The 20,637-nt window shown below is 41.0% G+C and overlaps 1 protein-coding gene across 6 annotated transcripts in view; it reads right to left on the minus strand.

Moving 5' to 3' along the window:
• rerea (arginine-glutamic acid dipeptide (RE) repeats a) overlaps positions 1–20,637 on the minus strand; it is a 626,626-nt gene that overhangs the window by 530,196 nt on the left and 75,793 nt on the right. Inside the window, exon 1 of one of the 6 annotated variants that reach the window (XM_038773778.1) lies at positions 5,334–5,832. The exons of the other annotated variants lie outside the window; for them this stretch is intronic. The gene's annotated coding sequence lies outside the window, so the exon portion shown is untranslated. Of the gene's footprint in view, positions 1–5,333; positions 5,833–20,637 lie in introns of those variants that run through there. 6 annotated transcript variants of the gene reach the window in all.

The following is a 20,637-nucleotide window of genomic DNA, read 5'->3' on the forward strand; positions in this document are numbered from 1 at the left end:
CATCTTACACAAAGATGTGCAGGTCAGGTGGATTGGCCATGCTAAATGGTCCTTAGTGCCCAAAGGTTTAGGTGGGGTTACTGGGTTAGGTTGGAGGTGGGCTTAAGTAGGCTGCTCTTTCCAAGGGCCAGTGCAAACACGATGGGCCGAATGGCCTCATTCTGCACTGTAAATTCTATGATTCTATCCCTAATTCATAACCATATTATTGCAACATTTTCTGTTTTTCATGTAGATGAATTTTTTTTCCAATTAAGGGGCAATTTAGCGTGGCCAATCCACCTCGCCTGCACATCTTGTGGGTTGTGGGGGTGAAACCCATGCAAACAAGGGGAGAATGTGCAAACTCCACACAGACAGAGACCCAGAATCGGGATCAAACCTGGGACCTCGGCGCCGTGAGGCAACATGGCTAACCCACTGCGCCACCGTGCTGCCCTTTCATAGAGATGAAATAACTAATGGCGAGAAGTAGATGTTGAAGGAGCATTTTCTGTATAACATGGGAGGTTTACTAACCGTGCAGTTTTCTTCCAAAATATATATTTATTTAAATTCCAAGACAAACAGTTAACAGTTCAATTCAACTACTATAACAACTCACATACCCTCAATCAGCACTCTAACCTGCATTCTGAACTCAAGATTGCGAACAAATATTGAAGGGACAGAAAAAGGCAACATCTCAAAATGTTTAGCAGCTCCCCATTGGGTGCTTCACAGCTTTGATACATTTTTGGACCTCAACAGTCACTGAAATTAGCAATTGAAGTGGTCCAGTTAAAATGGTTGGAAGCGGAGGTTTACTGCCACAAAAAGTTTATTAATGACTGCCTTTCACCCTTTTACACCAAAGTGGGTGAAAAAATATGAAATACTAATCACTGCTTGAACAAATAAGAACTGCATACTCAACTATTAAATGAGTTTGAAATTTTACTTTTTAAAAAAAATACCACCTTCTGCTTTCAGTTAAGGAAAATAATTGATTTCCTAAAAGTAACCAGCAACATTTTAGTGCTCAAAGCAAGTAAACTGAACTTCAGCCTCCACAACATGCACAATTCCAGTAATAAGTTACAGCTTTTACTGCACAAATTAAAATCCAATGGCATTGGTCTTGAATTTAAAATTGAAGTGTGCAAAATTAAAATGTTTGTTTACTTTACACAAATTTTGCAATAACACCTTCAAATTTCTGGGAATGCTCATTCCACAATGAGGTTAAAGTAACTTTGAGTGATGTTTGAGTCTAAACTGCTTAATTAATTATAATGTTCATACTGTCTAAATCTTTCCCAAAAACCTTATCAAAATTATGGGCATCACGTGTGTGGTGACAAACAAAATATTGCTACAGTTTGCCTACATAGTTCTGGAGTTGAATTTAATTTGAATAGTTTAGTTTTGAAAATGGATTTCAGTTATTCACCACATGACACCAAACAATCACATGAGAATTTACCCCATGGCCAAATAACATAATCTTGGAACAAAGTGCTTTCTAATTCTATCTTTCATTTCAGAAACCAATAGTCATGTCTTTTTACATGTTTAAAGGTTTTAAAGAATTCAAAATACCAGCAATGTACCATAACCTGACATCTGTTAGAGTTAAATGGTTTTATAACCACAGATTGTTGGCAATTCTTTTCAGATATTACATTTCACATAAACAAAATCAAAAATGGATAAACCTTCATGTTTATGGTTTATGACTATACTCTTCCTCCAAGGTTTAAATTGAACTCATTTAGCATCCTTTGGTGAATATAATTTCTTCATTTTTTGTTATAAATGCCTTCATAAAATGAGGCATGCTTTGCTTCAACAGGTCAGCATTTGTTTTTTCAAAGCTCAGGACTTAGTCAACATTATTTCAGAAATTTTTACTTGTATACTATAGCACAGAAAAACAAACACATTAACAGATTCCCTTGAGGCTGGTATACATTTTACAACCTTCACTTCCTTTTCTATTGTTATATATGAAGGTAGACGACTTGCCCACTTGCCACACTAACAGCTCTGACCTAAACTTTACATCAATCTATTTAATAAACACCATTTCTCTACGCCAAGTACTGTATGTACAAAACATTTCAAGAGGCATTCAAATACTTATACAAGTGACAGTGAGGTTTGAGTTTGCAGGAAAATATATATTTTTTTACCATTCAAGCCTTCAAATGTCACCTCTTCTGAAAGTGAATTTTACCTGACTGCAGTTTAAATGTCATAACTGAAGCAACACAAAGAATTCACATCAACATGTCATACTAAGAGAGCTCAACCAATACGGGGGAAAAAATTCTTGAAATAAAATTGAAATCATGTTTTATCTAAAGCGCCACAATATTTTCTTTTGTAAGCGTACTCAAATCAGTGCATTAATTCCAGGAGCAGAATATTACAGCACACCACAACTCCTCTAATGCTGCACAAGAACATGCCTCATTCTGGGTATCAAGTGGCCGAGCTGTTGTGTTATTCTTTAATTATATACAAATAGTTGTTTTTTTAAATTAAACTTGCACATTCAAAACAGATGCTCAAGGGGTCAAAGACTCAGTTTGATTAGAAATCTTGCCACTTGCATTATAGACTTTGTTGGACTACAAGCAGTGTTCACTGTGAAGCCAGTGGTGGCATGAACGCTTCACTGATCTTACTTAGCACCATTAATCATGACGGTTTACCAGAAAAAGGACCATTCTGCAGATGTACTGTGCACATTAAGCCAACTTATTCTGGTGATCGACATTATGGTGTTTCAACTGGGTGTATTTAACAAACTGCTCTGAGAAATTAGGCTGCTTTGAAAACTGCTAGGAATAAAGCAACACACCTTAACTGCTTCCCAGTTAGGTGCTCGTGCTGTTAAATATTGCTTTGATTCAGGGATTCATTTTCCAGGTTTAAGTAAAATCATTTGCACTTTGATACATTTTCCACCAAAGTTACTTCAGGCTTACTGACTTGGGTTTCTTCAGGCTTGTTGACTCATGAATTTGATCTCACGAGATCAGTGACATTTTGGGCAATTATGCTTTGAAATAGGCCTATAGTCTTTAAATGGCAGAAAACATCTGCTTGGTTCAACTAAATTTAAATTGGTCCAGGCCCATGTTATCCTAGCATCTACTTATAAATGCAGTTCACATTGAAGTTAGCCAAAGAGTTTGAAGTCATTTATAAGTTATAATAACAAAGGTTCAGCATTAATTCATTTGAAGAACAAGTAATGAAATGATCTTTTAACTGCCACTGTAAAATGGATGATTCATCTCATTTGGCGTTCACTGACACAATAGCTGGCATGCCCATGACCCCCCCATTTCAGAAGGCGTTATATTTACAACCAAAACTGTGGATGCTGTAAAAGCCCACAAATTACTTTTCCTAAAACTTCATTGCGTTGCCAGAATTATCCCTTGTTGTGAAATTATTCATCGCGGAGCTAAAGAAAGCCTTAAAAGGTGCTACATTTTAAAACTGCGGCATTGTGCCGCTATTAACAGCTCCCTATGAGAATTGTTGTGTAAATCAAGATTAACACTGAATAATCAGTGTCAAAAATAGTTTCATTCAGATCTCTTAAGTTGTCTGTTACCTCCTGTGCTATACATGTTGCAAAAAAAGTGGAATAACAGAAATAAGGAACTGTGTGACTTCATATGTCAGAAGTATTGATTATCCTTTAGTACCCTTATTAAAAAGAAATACAGAATTTAAGGAAATAACCCAAGTACTTTTACATTTTTAAAGTCTGTTGACTGAAACACTATCTCCCAAGTGTACAACAAATCAGAGCATTGTGCATACAATTCACGTTTATTCCCACACTTGCATTTGCTGTAAAGTGCCATAAAAAGGTAAAAGTTACAGCTAATGTTATATGGAAGGATTGGTTCCAGATTTTAAAGAATATGTTGTTTATAAGCGTACTGCACGTTAGTACTATAAATCTATGTGTCAAATTTACACAAATTCTTTCTGATCTTTGCTTCCTGTGGACAATAGCACAGCTGTTGTAAACATAGCATAGTGCAACACATCAAAACAGAGAAAAAACGTAAATAGTGCAAGATGATTTACAGTGTACAAGCTATACAGGCAAAATTCATTTTACAGCAGTAATTAGGAGCTTGCCATTGTAGTCGTAGTGTGGTATTTTGTTCTGGTCACTGGGGAATGAGGAAACAAAGATAACAGAGGAAATTGTGCACTGTATATTCAGATCCTGCTTGGTGTAATGTCAAACACACTGAATGAAGAGTTGAAGCTTAGAAACATGAAACAAAACTCAAGCAAACGCACTAATGCATAAAAACCCGCTAAAACAAACAGACCAAGTCATTAAAATTTGTTACTGAAGACCACTCGCTGATGCATCATTTTCAACAGCCATAGAAAATACTAATGTAATCCTAGCCAATTCTATCATGCAGTCAGATCGAATGACATTCCTAGAGCTGCCTGCCAAGCACCAATTGCCAAAGTACAATAATCACTCAAGTCCTCTAGGTTTCGGAAGCTTTTCTATCAACAGTTCCAGAGTAATGTTTTTTGTGTATGTGTGTGTGTATAAAACACTTTTTTGTCTTTTTAATTTTCTCTTTGTGTATAATTAAGACTGCTGGGTGGCTGACTAGGCACGCTGTGCTCCGTGGTGATCGGAGACACATGTGCAACACAGTAGCATGGAGATGATAATGAGACAAAGGCAATAAAGCTTTTTTGATTTCTCCACAAAACAAACCTTATACATTAACAGGTCAAGCAGGTCTTACTTTAGTGGTCAGTGTTTGCTAGGTCCAAGGTATTGTGTAAACACATGATAAAAAGCTAATCACATACTTTGCTACAGTCACCAGACAAAAACATAAAAGGCATTCCACTTTCAGACACTCCCACACAAGTTCTGCCACATTAGAAAAATAGTGATAAAAGAGATAACTGAAAAGGAAAAGGGGTTTTGTTTCAGCTTTCATTTTTTTCATGCCAGCCCTTCCTCTCAGCCGAGGCTGTACAATCTGTTAATCTTCAGAATTCCTGGAGGTGACAGCAACAACTTTACCGCAATTCTAGCAGCTGTTCAGCTGACCCCAGTGGACCTTCTCCGTGGCCTGGGCCTAATCCAACAACCAGGCTAAACAATGTCAGCTCTGCTGTATCCGTTAACAGCCACAGCCCATGGAGAGAAGGCACTTACTAACAAAGAGGCCTGCTGCTTTGCTTCTCAGTCAAGCTTGGCCAGGACAGGGCTGCCAAGTTAAAAAGAGCACACCGTTGTACATGTACAGCAAAGGAAATCAGAGCTGAATGGTTACCGGAGTCAGTGCAGATTGTGGTTTCTTTCACACTCTACGCTCAGCTGTGCTGCAGACACTCCACATGCCTGACGTAGTCTTCTTTATCCAGACACCAGTGAAGGAGAACAAACCTCCAACAACAAGCACCAGGAAAAACCAGGACTGGAGCCCAATACACAAAGGAGCTGGATTGTGATTGATGACTGTTCTTAATGGCATGGCCAGCCAGAAAATGCATCAGCAAGCAAGATATTAGAGACAGTATCCCTGGAGTCATCTGCATCTCAGATCCATAGCTATCGCGTGGAATATAAATGCACAGCCCCGGCGAACACATGCAGATCAAAAAAGGATCGACAGGAAAGAGAACTGTTTGTCAAGTGCCTTTTGACAATTCAAAGCAGCAGGCCAGGAAGCGTTTCTTTGCTCCAAAATGCAAAGGGGCTCAAAGCAAGCATTTGGGCGGCAGCTAATTAAAATATTGTCGCCCCCAAAACTCCTGGTTATAAATGAAAGACGCACAAAATATCATTTTATCAGGCTAGCAGCTTCAAACAGTTCTGCCTCCCTCGACCTGAAAGCATGACAGATCAATAAAAATTGAACACCACGCAGCTTTGGCTTGCTGCGCTGAGACACACTGTACATTAGCCTCTCCATAAGAGGCGCCTCGTGGGAAAAACACTGCTTGAAAATAAGCTCCATAACCAAGTGTCTTTGTAAGTGTTCCACACCTGTCACAGATGAAATCAATCCCAAATTCCCAAAACCACAGAAGCAGGCATGCCGTTTTTAACCGTGAATTAATCAAAGACAATTTTTCTAATCAACTATGGATGTACATGGGGAATGAGAAAACAGCAATGAATACTATTATTCCCAACAACAAAGCGTTCATTAATTCTTGAGGAGTGCGATTGAAGCTCACGAGAGAGGGTAACATAAAATGCTCCAAAGTAGTTTGTGTTGGGTTGTTAAATAGCCTTTCAACCAGGTCAGCAAACCGATCCACTTGACTAAATTAGCATTAACATACCTTGTTTCTAACCATTCTGTTTCCCATTGTTTGAGCCAATATATTTTAAAAGCGCAATTTTAGAAGATATTCTTCAGGCAGACACTATACAGCCATATTCAGATGTGTTTTAGTAAATTAGCACAACAGTAAGAGCTATATTATTTTTTAAAATAAATTTAGAGTACCCAATTAATTTTTTCCAATTAAGGGGCAATTTAGCGTGGTCCAGAGGCAAGGGTATCTGGTCTCTCCAGCGCAAAGTTTAGTGCTTGTACCATTTGTTTTTTGTAGAAATGTGTTATGAACTGTTTTAATAATCAAGGGTATCTGCGCACCCCCACCCCCTCCCTCCCATACATTGGTACTGAGAGGAGGGTACCCTGTTTCTCCAACACAAAATTAGTGTTTGTACCATTTGGCCTTGTATATATTTTTTTTACTGTTTTAATAAAAAGATACGGCCAATCCACGTACCCTACACATCTTTGGGTTCTGGGGGTGAAACCCAAGCAAACACGGGGAGAATGTACAAACTCCACACGTACAGTGACCCAGAGCAAGGATCGAACCGGTGACCTCAGCGCCGTGAGGCAGCAGTGCTAACCACTGCGCCACCACGCTGCCCCAGTAAGAGTTATATTATAACTATGTATTAACCCTTTACTGTGAAGAGGTGTGTCAAACTCATTAGTTAATTATTTTTTTAATTGATTCTGCATTCCAAGGATCTGAATTCAAGTCAGCAAAACATAACATAGCAACAATAGAACAATCTATTGAAGGTGGAGGCCCTTTTACGCCAGTTAAAACATTTTTAAAATTTCAATCTTTGAAGTAAATAGGCCTGGGTGATGCTGCAAATTCACATGGGAAGTGCAAAGCTTAATTTTTTTTAAAACATGCAAGATTATCACATTCCAATAAACACCATAACTGACACCCGAGTGCATAAGATTTCTGTTTTTAAGTGGGACATATTTTTTCAATTATTTAGTGCTGAATAGTAACAACTTTTAATGCCATGCTCTATTTTTATGAGTGGGTTGGAAGAGAATTAGAAGCATTTTCTATTTATACATTCAATTATTTAATTATGTCATAAATATACCCATTTGACTATTTTTATCTGCAGCTAATATAACTCTGATCAAGTGTAACATTCACTCGAGGGCAGCATGGTGGCGCAGTGGTTATCACTGCTGGCTCAAGGCACCGAGGTCCCAGGTTCAATCCCGGCTCTGGGTCACTGTTCGTGTGGTGTTTGCACATTCTCCCCGTGTTTGTGTGGGTTTCACCCCTACAACCCAAAGATGTGCAGGCTAGGTGGATTGGCCACGCTAAATTGCCCCTTAATTGGAAAAAAAATTAATTGGGTACTCTTAATTTATTTTTTAAAAATAACTCAAAATTTATTTACAGCCCCTGTACTATATATTTATTTATGTGGGTAAAGTGTCTGCAAAGTCTTTGATTCACACCTCAGGTTTTGTTTCTATTTGTATCATGGAAAGTGAGTGTCGCAGCATTTATTGCCCGTCCCTAATTGCCCTTGAGGGGGCAGTTAAGAGTCAACCACATTGCTATTGGTCTCTAGTCACATGTAGGCCAGACCAGGTAAGGACGACAGATTCCCTTCCCTAAAGGACATCAGTGAACCAGATGGGTTTTTACGACAAGATTCACGGTCAGCATTCGACTTTTAATTCCAAATGTATTTACTGAATCCAAATTTCACCATCTGCAGTGGCAGGATTTGAACCTGGGACCCCAGAGAATTACCCTGGGTCTCTGGTTTACTAGTCCAGTGTCAATACCACTACCCCACTGCCTCCCCGCTGTTGGAGACTTGAACACAAAATCCAGGCTGGCATCAGTGCATTTAGCACTTTACAGGTAGAATATTCAATGACCGTCAAGCATCTTTTCTATGTTTAGTTGTTTCCTCAAATCATCGTTTTGTGTTGTGTGCTCTCAGTGCAGTACGTGGGGGGAGTGCTGCAGTGTCAGGAGGTGGAAGAGATGTCAAACTGAGGCGCATCTAATCTCAGATAGATGTAAAAGATACCTTGGCAATGTTTGAAGTACAACAGGAGACTTCAACCTACATCACTAAAAAATATTATCTGGTCAGGTAGTTCATTGCGTTTACAGAGCCTTGTCTGCTACATTTCCCGACGTTTCAAAAGGGACTACGTTTCAAAATCGGCTGTAAACCGCTTTGGCACATCCAGAGGTCATGAAAGGTGCTATCTAAATGCAAGTCCCTTTTGCTTTATTACATTGTGTCTCCGCAGAGACCAATAACAAACAGTGTATTAGAAAGTCATTTCAGGCATTGCTAAAAGTGCAATACAATTTTCTATTAAAGAGCTCCAGTTTAGTGGCTGTGAGCTGGTTATTTAATATGCATCCTACAGTGTCTTGTTAAAAGTGACTACACGTATCTGTGGCTACAGTGCAAGCACAAACACTGCTTTCAGTGACAAAGAATCCAGCTCCGGGTTTCACTGCAGCTTCCATTTATCACACAACCCTGTCATGTTGAGCACCATTAACAGATAATGAAAGGAGACAACGGGTGCAGTTACAAGCAAAGCACTCTGCATTCTACAGGCCTAAGCATGTAGCCAGGGGAGCTGACAGCCTCAGCTGAATATCCTAGACACTTAACAGTCTCTGTAACTGAAACAATAAAACTTTACTTTTCCTGAATCAAAACACCTTTTGTTTGAACTGTTTTGCAGTAACAGTGGGCATTGTGCTCTGGGACGGCCCCAGAGAATGAAAGATAAGCAAGAATAGTAGAGATAGTTTACTGACTGATTAAATCAGACAGTTATGTTCTATTTGAACTCTCAGTCTATTGCTGAAGTCTGCAGGAACATTTAAAAAAAGGAAGATTCAAGAGAATCAACAATCTTTGAAAGAACACAGGAAGGTTGATGGCTCACTCAGTGGACCATTGTAGGCATATATAAAAGAGGAGTACATGGATGACTGAGCTACACAGCTCAGGAGTCCAGCTAGACATAAACAATGACCCCTGAAGCCCTCAGATATTCTGTACCTTCACCTCCAGTGAGTGTTCAAGTTTCAAGAAAGCAATTTAGAGATTATGTAAACATGATCAACCACCAACTGTATCCAAACAGCATGCAAGCCAATATAGTCACTCAAGAATCCAGTTAATAAGATAATCTAAGCAACCATGATTCAAAGTATTTTAAAACAAGTCACACTTAACCTACACCAGCAGGATTCAAATCTTAAATTGAAACATACGATTTCTTTCAAGTATTTAAGCCTGCCACAATTTTATATTTTTGTTCTGTGTAAAGTTACCAAATACCTACAGACCTCAATTGGCATCCTTCAAAGCCTGCAATACACCACAAGATTTTTCAAACAATTAAAAATACTGTTAAACTATTGCGATTTTTGATAGACTTGATCAACAATACAGGTAAGCCAGCCAAAATGCAACATCATTTCAAGGAGAGAAGGGTTTAAGTTTCAAGGGAACCCAGAGGCTTCCAGTCTCATAGCTTGACCCCCTTTTAAAAAGGAAAAAAAAACTGGCTCTTATTTGTTCTCTGTGCAAACACAACTTTAAAGAAATAGTAAGAGTTACACATGGAGTTATTCAGTAAAAAATATAATTCATGGTTTTGGAATCGCTAAATGAACCTTACCATCAACAGAAAGCCAAATGATGTGCGTCTGCCAAATGTTTCTTTTAGATTTTCTATCAATTCAAGCTGATTTTCCCCCTCCCTCAAACAAGGCTTAGAATTTCCAGTTACACAAAGCACTACATTTGATAGACAATATGCAATTAAACCATTATACAAGTCTGACCTTCTGTCAGACTCAGGACAGTAATAGTTATCTACCATTAGAACTTTAGAAAATCAACATATGCTTGCCATAAAAAATAAATCCCAATGTAAAAGTATTTGCCAACATAGTTCAAATGCAGTGCATCTAAAGATACACTATTACAAAGTCTTCCTCTCCATATTTCCTGCATTCCGCATTGCCCTGTGTTCAAGGAACCAACAGAATCACTGAAAAGTATAGTTCATGATTTGGAATCATTAAATGAGCTCTTACCAGCAACACAAAGTCAAATGAAGTGTGCTTGCCAAATGCTTCCTTTAGATCAGGGTTTTTCAAACTACAGGCCGTGACCCGCAGGTGGGTCAGGGGCAGATATCGGGAGGGTCGCAAAGCAATCGGTTGCGGTGTTACCAATCGCAGGAGAAGTGCCCAATGCCTGTGACCAGCTTCTAAGTTGAGAATGCCAGCCACAACCAGCTTTGAAGTAAAACAATGCAGTCTTCTGGCCAGAAGCGGTGGCAGACAGCAGGTCATGTGCCAGGCACGTACACTAACGTCACATGTGCCTTGTACATCGGTGCTTTTGGCCTGAAATAACAGAGGAGATTTTCCTCCTTTTCTAGCTTCAAGCAAGCAAGGCAACAGGACTGTGAAGAACTGAAGAAGATGGATCGCTTTAAACAGAGAAAAAACGGAATTCGGGAACAAAGCTGTGTAAAGACGATTTCTTGCAGTATGGCTTTGTTAATTATGCCAATGCAAATCAGGATGCAAAGCGCTACTTTCAGGGAAGAACTGGCAAATGAGTGTTAAAAACCCTCAAAATTTCAAAGGCATGGTACGTTCGAGGAGAAGTCACTTGATTTTTTTGAAAGGATTTAGCAAGAACCTAACCAGCTGAAGTCCTAGCAAAAATGTAACTTCGACTAACAAAGCAAGTGAGATTGTGAAGACCAAGCAAGCTCACCTGTCGCATTAAAGGTAAGCAAAAACGGTGGGTCGTGAAGGCCAGCCGGCGTGAGTCGGGAAGGTCGGTAAAAGGGGCCCCTAGGAAAAAAAGTTTTAGAAACACTGCTTTACACATTATATGGATTCAAGTTGATTATTCCATCAAGAAGTTATGGGGAGATTTAACGGAGTTGTATCAAATTATGAGGGGCCCAGATAGAGTTGCTCAGAAAGACCTATTTCCTTTAGCAACAATAATAGAGGATGTATATTTAAAGTAATCGGTAAAATGTTTTGAGGGGAGTTGAAAAGTAACATTTTCACCCAGAGTGTGGTGGGGGTCTGTTACTCTCTTTAAGAAAGGGTGGTAGAGGAAGAAACCTTCACTGCTTTTAAAACGAGCATGGATAGAAGAGGCTCACAAGAATGGTTCCAGGGATGGGAATTTCAGTTATGAGGATAGATTGGAGAGGTTGGGACTTGGAGAGAAAGCGGCGGAGAAGAGATTTGATAGAGATGTTCAAAATCTTGAGGATGCTGGACAGTAGAAATTGTTCCACCTCGTAAAAGGATCAAGAACGAAATGGCACAGATTTGATGTGATTTACAAAAGCAGCAAATTTGATGTGAGAAAAATCTTTTATCACGCAGCGAGTGGTTAGAGTCTGGAAAGTTCTGCCTGGAAGTGTGGAGGGGGCAGGTTCAATCGAGGCAGTCAAGGGGGCATTAGATGATTATTTGAATAGGAACAATGTGCAGGGGCACGGGTGGAAAGGCAGCAAAATGGCACTACGTTATAATGTTCATTCTGAGAGCCGGTGCAGGCACGATGGCCATAAGGCCTCCAAAAGGCCTCCTTGTGCACTCTAATAATTTGTGATTCTGTGAATCTCATGATTTGTTTTTGAAAGTGCACAAGAGTTAAAAGGTTACATATATTGGCTTTACTCAGATGCCTTTAAGTGCTAGAGCCTTCTTGAACTGCTGCAATTCTTGTTGCGAAGATACCCCCATGAGGTAGGAAATTCCAGGGCACTGTCATGACAACAATTAAGGCACTGACCATGTGTGACTTAAGAGGGAAGCTTGGGCATGTTGAGATTCTTGCTGTCTTGCATTGCTTACTGGCAGAGGTCACTGGGGATGTTGCTGAACTCCAGTGAGTTTCTGCACTGTATCCTAGTGCAGATCGTGCACACATTTCCCACTGGTGGTAGGGCAAGTAAATATTAAATCCACTATCTGGAGTTCTAATCAAGTCAACGGCACTCTCTTACAATACAAAGCTTGTTATTGCAGCCACAGCCATCCAGACACGTTTCCATCATAGTCCTGACTTGAGCCCTGTAGATTGTGGCATGACTTGAAGGAACCTGGAGGTTGGCTGCACATCACAGATTACCATAGTTAATTAGTTAAGCTTTGGTCAGTGATGATACCCCTTAACAGACAGATGCTGGTCACGGTTTAACATCCCATCCAAAAAATGATACCTCTGACAATTCAGAATTTCGGTCTGATCTATCAGTTTACTTTGCACACTCGAGTGTCTGGACTGGAGCTTCAATCCATGACATTCTGTCTTAAAGGAAAGAGAGCTCCTAGTGAGTTTGAGGCTGACAGATAAAGCAGCCAGAGTAGCCATCAAGTTGGAAGATACTACTAGCACATGTGTTCATGACACTGTATATTTTAACCCTGCAATATTTCATCCAAACCAGAACCATGGATGGCGGATGATCAACCAAGACTGATTAAATGTAATGTTCAATTTTGTACGGAACTGTAGTTAAAAAAATAAATGCAAAGCGACGCCAACTCAACTCACTTAAACTATAGATTAGCATGGTGGCACAGCGATTAGCACTGCCGACTCTCGGGGCCAGGAACCCAGTTCAATTCCGACTTTGGGTGACTGTGTGCAGTTTGCACTTTCTCCACGTGTCTGTGTGGGTTTCCCACTGTCCAAAGTTAGGTCGATTATCCATGGAAAAATTGCCCTTCATGTCCAGAGATGTGCAGATTGGGTGGGGTTCAGGAATAACACGTGGGAGTGGTGAGTTGGTGCAGAATCGATGGGCTGGATGGCCTCCTTAGGCACTATAGGGATTCTATAACTGAATATACTGCACAGGTAGATTACGATATGTGTAATGTTAGACCTGACATATTATTAGTCAGGGTAGCGATGCAGCACTTTACATTAAAGAAAGTACTTTGCACTTTATAAAACACAGTCTATGTGCTGCATGTTTCGATGGAAACTTGCTCATTGCAACGGAAGAGTTGAATGTTTTAGTTATAAATCTAGAGGAAACAGTGTCAACATGGGGCTCGGTTCGTGACAACAGATACACTCGTTTAGCCTTGCATTCCAACATGCTACAAATAAACTATTGAAACAACTTGGCTCAAGTATTCTGCCTTTAGCACTGATGTTCTCTGTGCACTACCATGGGGGAAAATGCTCCAAATCCTAAGAGTTTGATATTATGCTCTATAGGTTGAATGTAGATTATTATTTTATTTTAAAAAAACAATGTTACAGCATTGCCTAATAGCAAGCTAAATAAAATGTTAAGCACCAATTTGGAGACGCAGAAATTTTGCCTCCAGCGTTGGCGACAATTAAACAAATGCAGATTACATCCTTTTGGGATTCATAATGAAGGAGCAACAAATTCTGTTTTGTGTGTGTTAAAATTTGCTGTGTGAAAAACACAAGGCACTGATTTAATCCAAAATCATATTTAGAGATTTAAAAGAAAATCAATAAGGTATGTTTCATAACAAATTCTGCTGATAAAAATAACCAGTTATTTCTATTTCACTGCCTCATTACCTATCAATTAAACACAGCTAAAATTAAACCCTGGCATACTCCCATCTGAGAACACAATCTAAATTCAAGTCTTCACCTAAGAAAACACTGAACAGAAGAATAATGCTGGTGTCAAGTAAAAAGGGTAAAGTAATTACCATTATCAAAATCCACATTCGTGATTCAACTTACAAGTAGAAAAACAAGAGCAACACTTATGGATTTTTTTAAATTAAAAGATTAAAAATACATGCAAGGAAACTGTTTACATAGAAAAATTAATGAAGAAAATGTATATATACACAACTGCAAGAAAACAATTACAATAGGTCCTCATTTTTAAGAGAGAACCTCAAAATAGGTACACTGCATGTCGACAACCATTTTAATCCCAGCACCTTTTTTTTTAAAAATTACTTCCCCTAATGGCTCAGTGGATAATGCACCATCTGTTACAAAGTTAAACCATGCAGACCAGGAAAATCTGAGGTTCAATTCTCTTGTCTGTACAGTTAGCTGGTTTGACACAAGGCTTGACATATTATTCATCCTCTTCAGTCCAGACTAAAGGTGACAGTGTTAAGCAACAGCCAGACCACCTGCTGATCATCACTATTGAGTGAGCCTGGCTATACAGTCCAAATGTAGTGAGGGCAGCATTGGGTACAGCTGTGATGCTTCTCCTAGATCAATCATTTTCAAATCCACGGTTGCGACCCACAGATGGGTCGCAGACGTGTGTCGGGGGTCATGCGGCCATGCGTCGTGGTGTTCCTGATCGCGGGAAGTAGTGCCCAACGGCCACGACCAGCTTTTAAAAACGACAGCTGTGACTGGCGGGCCAGACGACCTCCCCTTGACATCAGCATGCTGACCCAGTAGATTTTTTTCTTAAATCGATGGAGTCCTCCTGCCTGGAGCAGCAGTAGAGAGGTCATAATAATAATAGCTTATTGTTACAAGTAGACTTCAATGAAGTTACTGTGAAAAGCCCCTAGTCGCCACATTTCCAGTGCCTGTTCGGGGAGGCCGGTACTGGAATTGAACCCACACTGCTGGCATTGCGCTGCATTACAAGCCAGCTATTTAGCCCACTGTGCTAAACCAGCCCCTCCCCATACACTGCCGTCCCGTGCCCTTGGCTGAAGAGAGATTCCTCCATTTTGTTAGCAGCATGCAAACAACAGGACTGAAGAATTTAAAATGAACTGTTTTGTAATAAGGAAGAGAGCTAGAGTCACAGACAGGCCAGGATCTCACAACTAAACCCTCTCGAGAGCGAGAGCGAGAGCGAGAGAGTTGCCCAGGAGAGTCCACAGCAGGACAAATCAGTGGCGGTGCGTGTTCCAGGGCCTCTGGTGAACAGCCTATAAAGAAAAAGCGGCCTGGGTCCCGAAGGGCGGCCGGCCTGGGTCCCGAAGGGCGGCCGGCCTGGGTCCCGAAGGGCGGCCGGCCTGGGTCCCGAAGGGCGGCCGGCCTGGGTCCCGAAGGGCGGCCGGCCTGGGTCCCGAAGGGCGGCCGGCCTGGGTCCCGAAGGGCGGTCGGCCTGGGTCCCGAAGGGCGGTCGGCCTGGGTCCCGAAGGGCGGTCGGCCTGGGTCCCGAAGGGCGGTCGGCCTGGGTCCCGAAAGGCGGTCGGTTGGTAAAAGTGGGTCCCAGGCAAAAAAGTTTGAATAACACTGACATAGATGAACTTGTCTGGCTTACTCACTCACTGGCCTCACACGAGGTGCGCTGATTGCACAAGACATTGGAGGGCTGATGGCTCTTGTGAAGTTGTAACTTCATCAAACGGGAATAGGGCAATTAAATTAGAAATAGAAGGTCAAATCCATTTATTTCCTGCAAAATATGTGATATTCATCCCAGTCTAATTGGTTTCTAAAATTGTTTACTGAAAATCAGGCATAAAATCCATCTCGAGGAACCTCAATGGCTTAGCTTTATATTTGAGTAGCTGAGTAACAAAGGTCAGACAGGTCTGCAGTTCCATCCCCTTTATGTACTGCAATTGTGGACATTCGTCAGGGTTTTGGCTCGTTTGGTATAATTTGACACAAGAATAAAGGGAAAACCAGATAGGGTTTCCTTTATAGTCAGTAACCCCTACTGAAGGGCAATTTTGCTTGCAAGGGTATCAGGTGGGATTTGCTGTGGTGATCCAGTGGCGGGTTACTTTGCTGTCCCTGAAAAATAACCACAGTGTGGACGAGATTACAGCATATTATAGAAGAACTCACTGTCAACTCTTCAGATATAATAACCATTTATTTTGTGTTCATCATCTTGCCTGGCAGTATTCAAATGATTCAGTTGAAAACTAAGAACATTAGAGACAGTGGGTGTATTATAAATGTATCTGAAATTCCCAAAAGCAAAGCCTATTGTATATAAACACATTCTAGGGCAGCACGGTGGCACAGTGGGTTAGCCCTGCTGCCTCACAGCGCCGAGGTCCCAGGTTCAATTCCGGCTCTGGGTCACTGTCCGTGTGAAGATTGCACATTCTCCCTGTGTTTGCATGGGTTTCACCCCCACAACCCAAAGATGTGCAGGGTAGGTGGATTGGCCGCGCTAAATTGCCCCTTAATTGGAAAAAATGAATTGGGTACTCTAAATTTTAAAAAATAAACACTCATTCGAATTTAGCCTTCCTCGTAACAGTTCTAATAATAATAATCTTTTATTGTCACAAGTATGAAGTTACTGTGAAAAGCCCCTAGTCTCCTCATTCCAGCGCCTGTTCGGGTACACATGATCCCCGTCTATGCGTAAAAAAGTGAAAAGCTTCACTTAGGGTGGCATAACACAGAGGTGGTGGTCATTTGGTCCATCAAGTCCATGCCATTCTCTGTAGAATAATATAGTCAGTCCCATTCGCCCACTCTATCCTCACCCCTGCAAGTTTATTTTCAAGTGGCCTTCCAATTTAGTTTTGAAATGATTGATAGTTTCTGCTTTCACCAGTCTGTGGTTTTAAAAATACTTTTATTCGGTTTTTAACATTTTACACATAAAACAAAACAACATGAACAACAATCTCTCTCCTTTCCCTTTCCTTCTCTTCCCCCCCCCCCCCCCCCCCCCCCCCCCCCCCCCCCCCGCGCTCTACCAACCACACCTAATAACTCAAAGAATATATCCCCCAGCAGCTGACGACAACCATTTCTTTAAAATGAAGAATAAACAGACCCCATGTCTTGTGGAACTCCTCAGTCGCCCCTCTCAAGGTAAACTTAACCTTCTCCAAATGCAGGAACTCCATCGGGTCCCCAAGCCATACTGAGGCACTGGGCGGAGAGGCTGATCTCCACCTCAACAGGACCCACCTTCGAGCAGTGAAACCTCAGAGAGTTCCAAGTCATTACCACGTGCAGCATAAAAACATCCTTCCTCACATACCCAGTTTCACCACACACACCCCCATCTCTTGCACAAAACCATAAATCTGTCCCCCGCCCCCCAGACCATCAGCTAATAGAAACTGTTTTTTCTTGTCTCCCTCACCTAAACCTGTGAGAATTATGTACACCTCTAGCAAATCTCCCCATCAATCTCCTCTACTGCAGGAGAACAATCCTAACCGCTCCAACCTAACCTTGTAGCTACATTGCCTTATCCATGGAACCATTCCACTAAGTCTCCTCTGCATCCTCACAAGGACCTTCACATTTTCCTAAAGTGTGGTGACCAGAACTGGGTGTAATACTCGAGTTGTTCTGTGGAACTTTAATCTAGTGGAAAACTTCAACGGTAGAAAATTAGTCAACAAAAGAAAATCTTAATCTATGTTATGAACTGGTTATTTATGGCAAGTTTTCAGTGTTCATTTAAACTGCTATGCAAGAACCTGGACAGAACAATGCACTCTCTGGATCTTAAGAAACATCAATAAGTTAATTTAGTTGAAGAGTTGGTGTATATACACATATTCACCACACGGTTCGGGTTTTAGAAATGCTGATTCAAATCTGCACTTAAGTCCTTTTTATAACGAAAATAAAATACTAATGTATTTACTCAAAGCTATACTGAAGAGTATAGGCTGGGCTGGTTTAGCTCAGTAGGCTCGACAGCTGGTTTGTAATGCAGAACAAGGCCAGCAGCGTGGGTTAAATTCCCGTACCAGCTGAGAATTCACCCTCTGTGTACCCAAACAGGCGCTGGAATGTGGCGACTAGGGGCTTTTCACATTAACTTCATACTTCTGACAATAAAAGATTATTATTGTTAAGAGAACTGTTTCAAGAAAGGCTAAATTAGAATACGTTGTTTATTTTTTTTAAATTTAAAGTACCCAATTCATTTTTTTCCAATTTAAGGGGCAATTTAGCGTGGCCAATCCACCTAGCCTGCACATCTTTGGGTTGTGGGGGCGAAACCCACGCAAGCACGGAGAGAATGTGCAAACTCCACACGGACCTGATTAATTTTTTTCAATTGAGGGGCAATTTAGCATGGCCAATCTACCTAGCTTGCACATTTTTGGGTTGGGGGGGTGAAACCCACGCAAACAGGAGAATGTGCAAACTCCACACGGACAGTGACCCAGAGCCGGGATCGAACCTGGGACCTCGGCGCCATGAGGCTGCCGGGCTAACCCACTGCACCACCGTGCTGTCCGAGGATGTGTGTTTATATACAATAGGCTTTGCTTTTGACAGTTTCAGATACATTTATAATACTCCCACGATTTATAATACTCCCACGGTCTCTAATTTTCTTAGTTTTCAACTGAATCATTTGAATACTGCCAGGCAAGATGATGAACACAAAATAAATGGTTATTATATCTGAAGAGTTGACAGTGAGTTCTTCTATAATATGCTGTAATCTTGTCCACACTGTGGTTATGTTTACAGGAACAGCAGTTCTCTTTTCACTTTAGCTAATTTCAGGCATGATCAGCAGGAGCTTATTGTAAATAACTGTCCCAAATAGGTGAAATGTAGCAAGAAATACAAGTATAAAATTAGTAATTTATTGTTTCTCTCAAGAAGACTCTTTATGCATCTCAATTTTAAGTGAGAGCAAATACATCTTATTAAGGAACAGCAGGGGATATAAAAACCCTTGGAGATTATGCTCTCAGAACTATTTATTCTACATTCAAAAACGATTAAAGAGTGCAGTGGGGGAAAAAATCTATTTCCCATCAGAAATGCTTTAAGTCTAACAATGGTGAGGGCGGGTCAGGCCCAGAGGGCAGGGCCCGGAGTTATGATGATGGTGGATGTTTGGGGGGGGGGGGGGGGGGGGGGGGGGAGAAGAGAGCAGAGAGCATGTTAGGTTAGTTACGTGGAAGGGGTTGGGAGGACCAGTGAAGAGGTCAAGAGTGTTTGCTCACCTGAAGAGTTTGAATGCCGATTGTGCGATGCTGCAGGAGACACATTTGAGGGTGAAGGATCAGGTGAGGCTCAGAAAGGGCTGGGTTAGCCAGGTGTTCCATTTGAGGTTTGATGGCAGGGTGTAGCGGTCTTGGTTAGTAAAAGAGTACGGTTCCAGATGGAGAAAGTGGTGGCGGATCAGGGAGATAGGTATGTGATAGTGACATGGGCATTGGAGGAGAAGTTGGTGGTGCTGGCAAGCATGTATGGCTCTAACTGGGACAATGTAGGGCTCATGAGGAAGGTATGTGGGGCCATCCGTGACTTTGATTCACATAAGCCGATAGTGACAGGTTGCAGCCGCACTCGCTTGCCCAGTGGGGGTTGTTTTTCTCTTCGGTCCATAAGGTCTATTCGAGAATAGATTATGTTTTGTGGTAGGCAGGGCGCTATTGGCTGGGGGTTAAGGGATTGGAGTACTCGGCAATAGCAATTTCAGATCATGCGCCGCATTGGGTGGACATGGTGTTGTAGAAGTTAGCAGTGCAGAGGCAGGGGTGTAGATTGGATGTGGGGTTGTTGGGGGACTGGGGATTTTGTGATAGGTTGGGAAGGTAATTGAGGAATATGTGGGAATTAATTTTTTTTTTAAATTTTTTTTAAAAGAAATTCTTTAAGTCGAAGTGGAAAATCACCAATTTGCGTCTAGAAAGCAAACAAGATTTTTCTCCTTGCCATTACACCCCTATTGTAACTTACTAACTTTGACACTATATTAATTATGTGGAAATAATATATAGTGATTATGTTTGCCTGTTTGATCCCGTCACACATTAGGGATTGCTTGGCATAGTTTTGTGCTGTGATTCAAGTTCATAGTCATAAAGAAGCAAGAATCACAAAGAGAGATTTCCAACCTTTATGAAAAAAGATCAATTTAAAAACTAATAAGAAAATGTGAAGCAAGCTTGGGAGAGGATAATCAACATCAAGCAGTGTACAAAGTCCACCAATAAGAGAGATCAGGCAAAACTATTGGCCAGTGCATTTGTTTTCTCAGTAAACACAATACACAAGGTTTCTAACATGATTAACACACAAAAGTTATGTATTTTACAATGTCATTAAACTTACCTGTAGAATTGCGCTTTGTGCATTGTAACCTCTTCCCCGCTCGCCTGAAGGCCTACACCTCGAAAAGCATGGAGCCAAAGTGCAGCTGAATTATGTCAGAGCCACCTTTGGTAAGCTTTCAGACTTGACCCATGTTCATCCTTTTAATAGTAGTCTGTCACATCTGCTCAGTCACTGACCCACAAATATACTACTCTGGTGTATTCTATTTTGGGGTATTTCAAGTTCTTATTTTC

This window comes from Scyliorhinus canicula, chromosome 16, assembly GCF_902713615.1.
Source record: "Scyliorhinus canicula chromosome 16, sScyCan1.1, whole genome shotgun sequence".
In the NCBI taxonomy this organism is placed as follows: domain Eukaryota; kingdom Metazoa; phylum Chordata; class Chondrichthyes; order Carcharhiniformes; family Scyliorhinidae; genus Scyliorhinus; species Scyliorhinus canicula.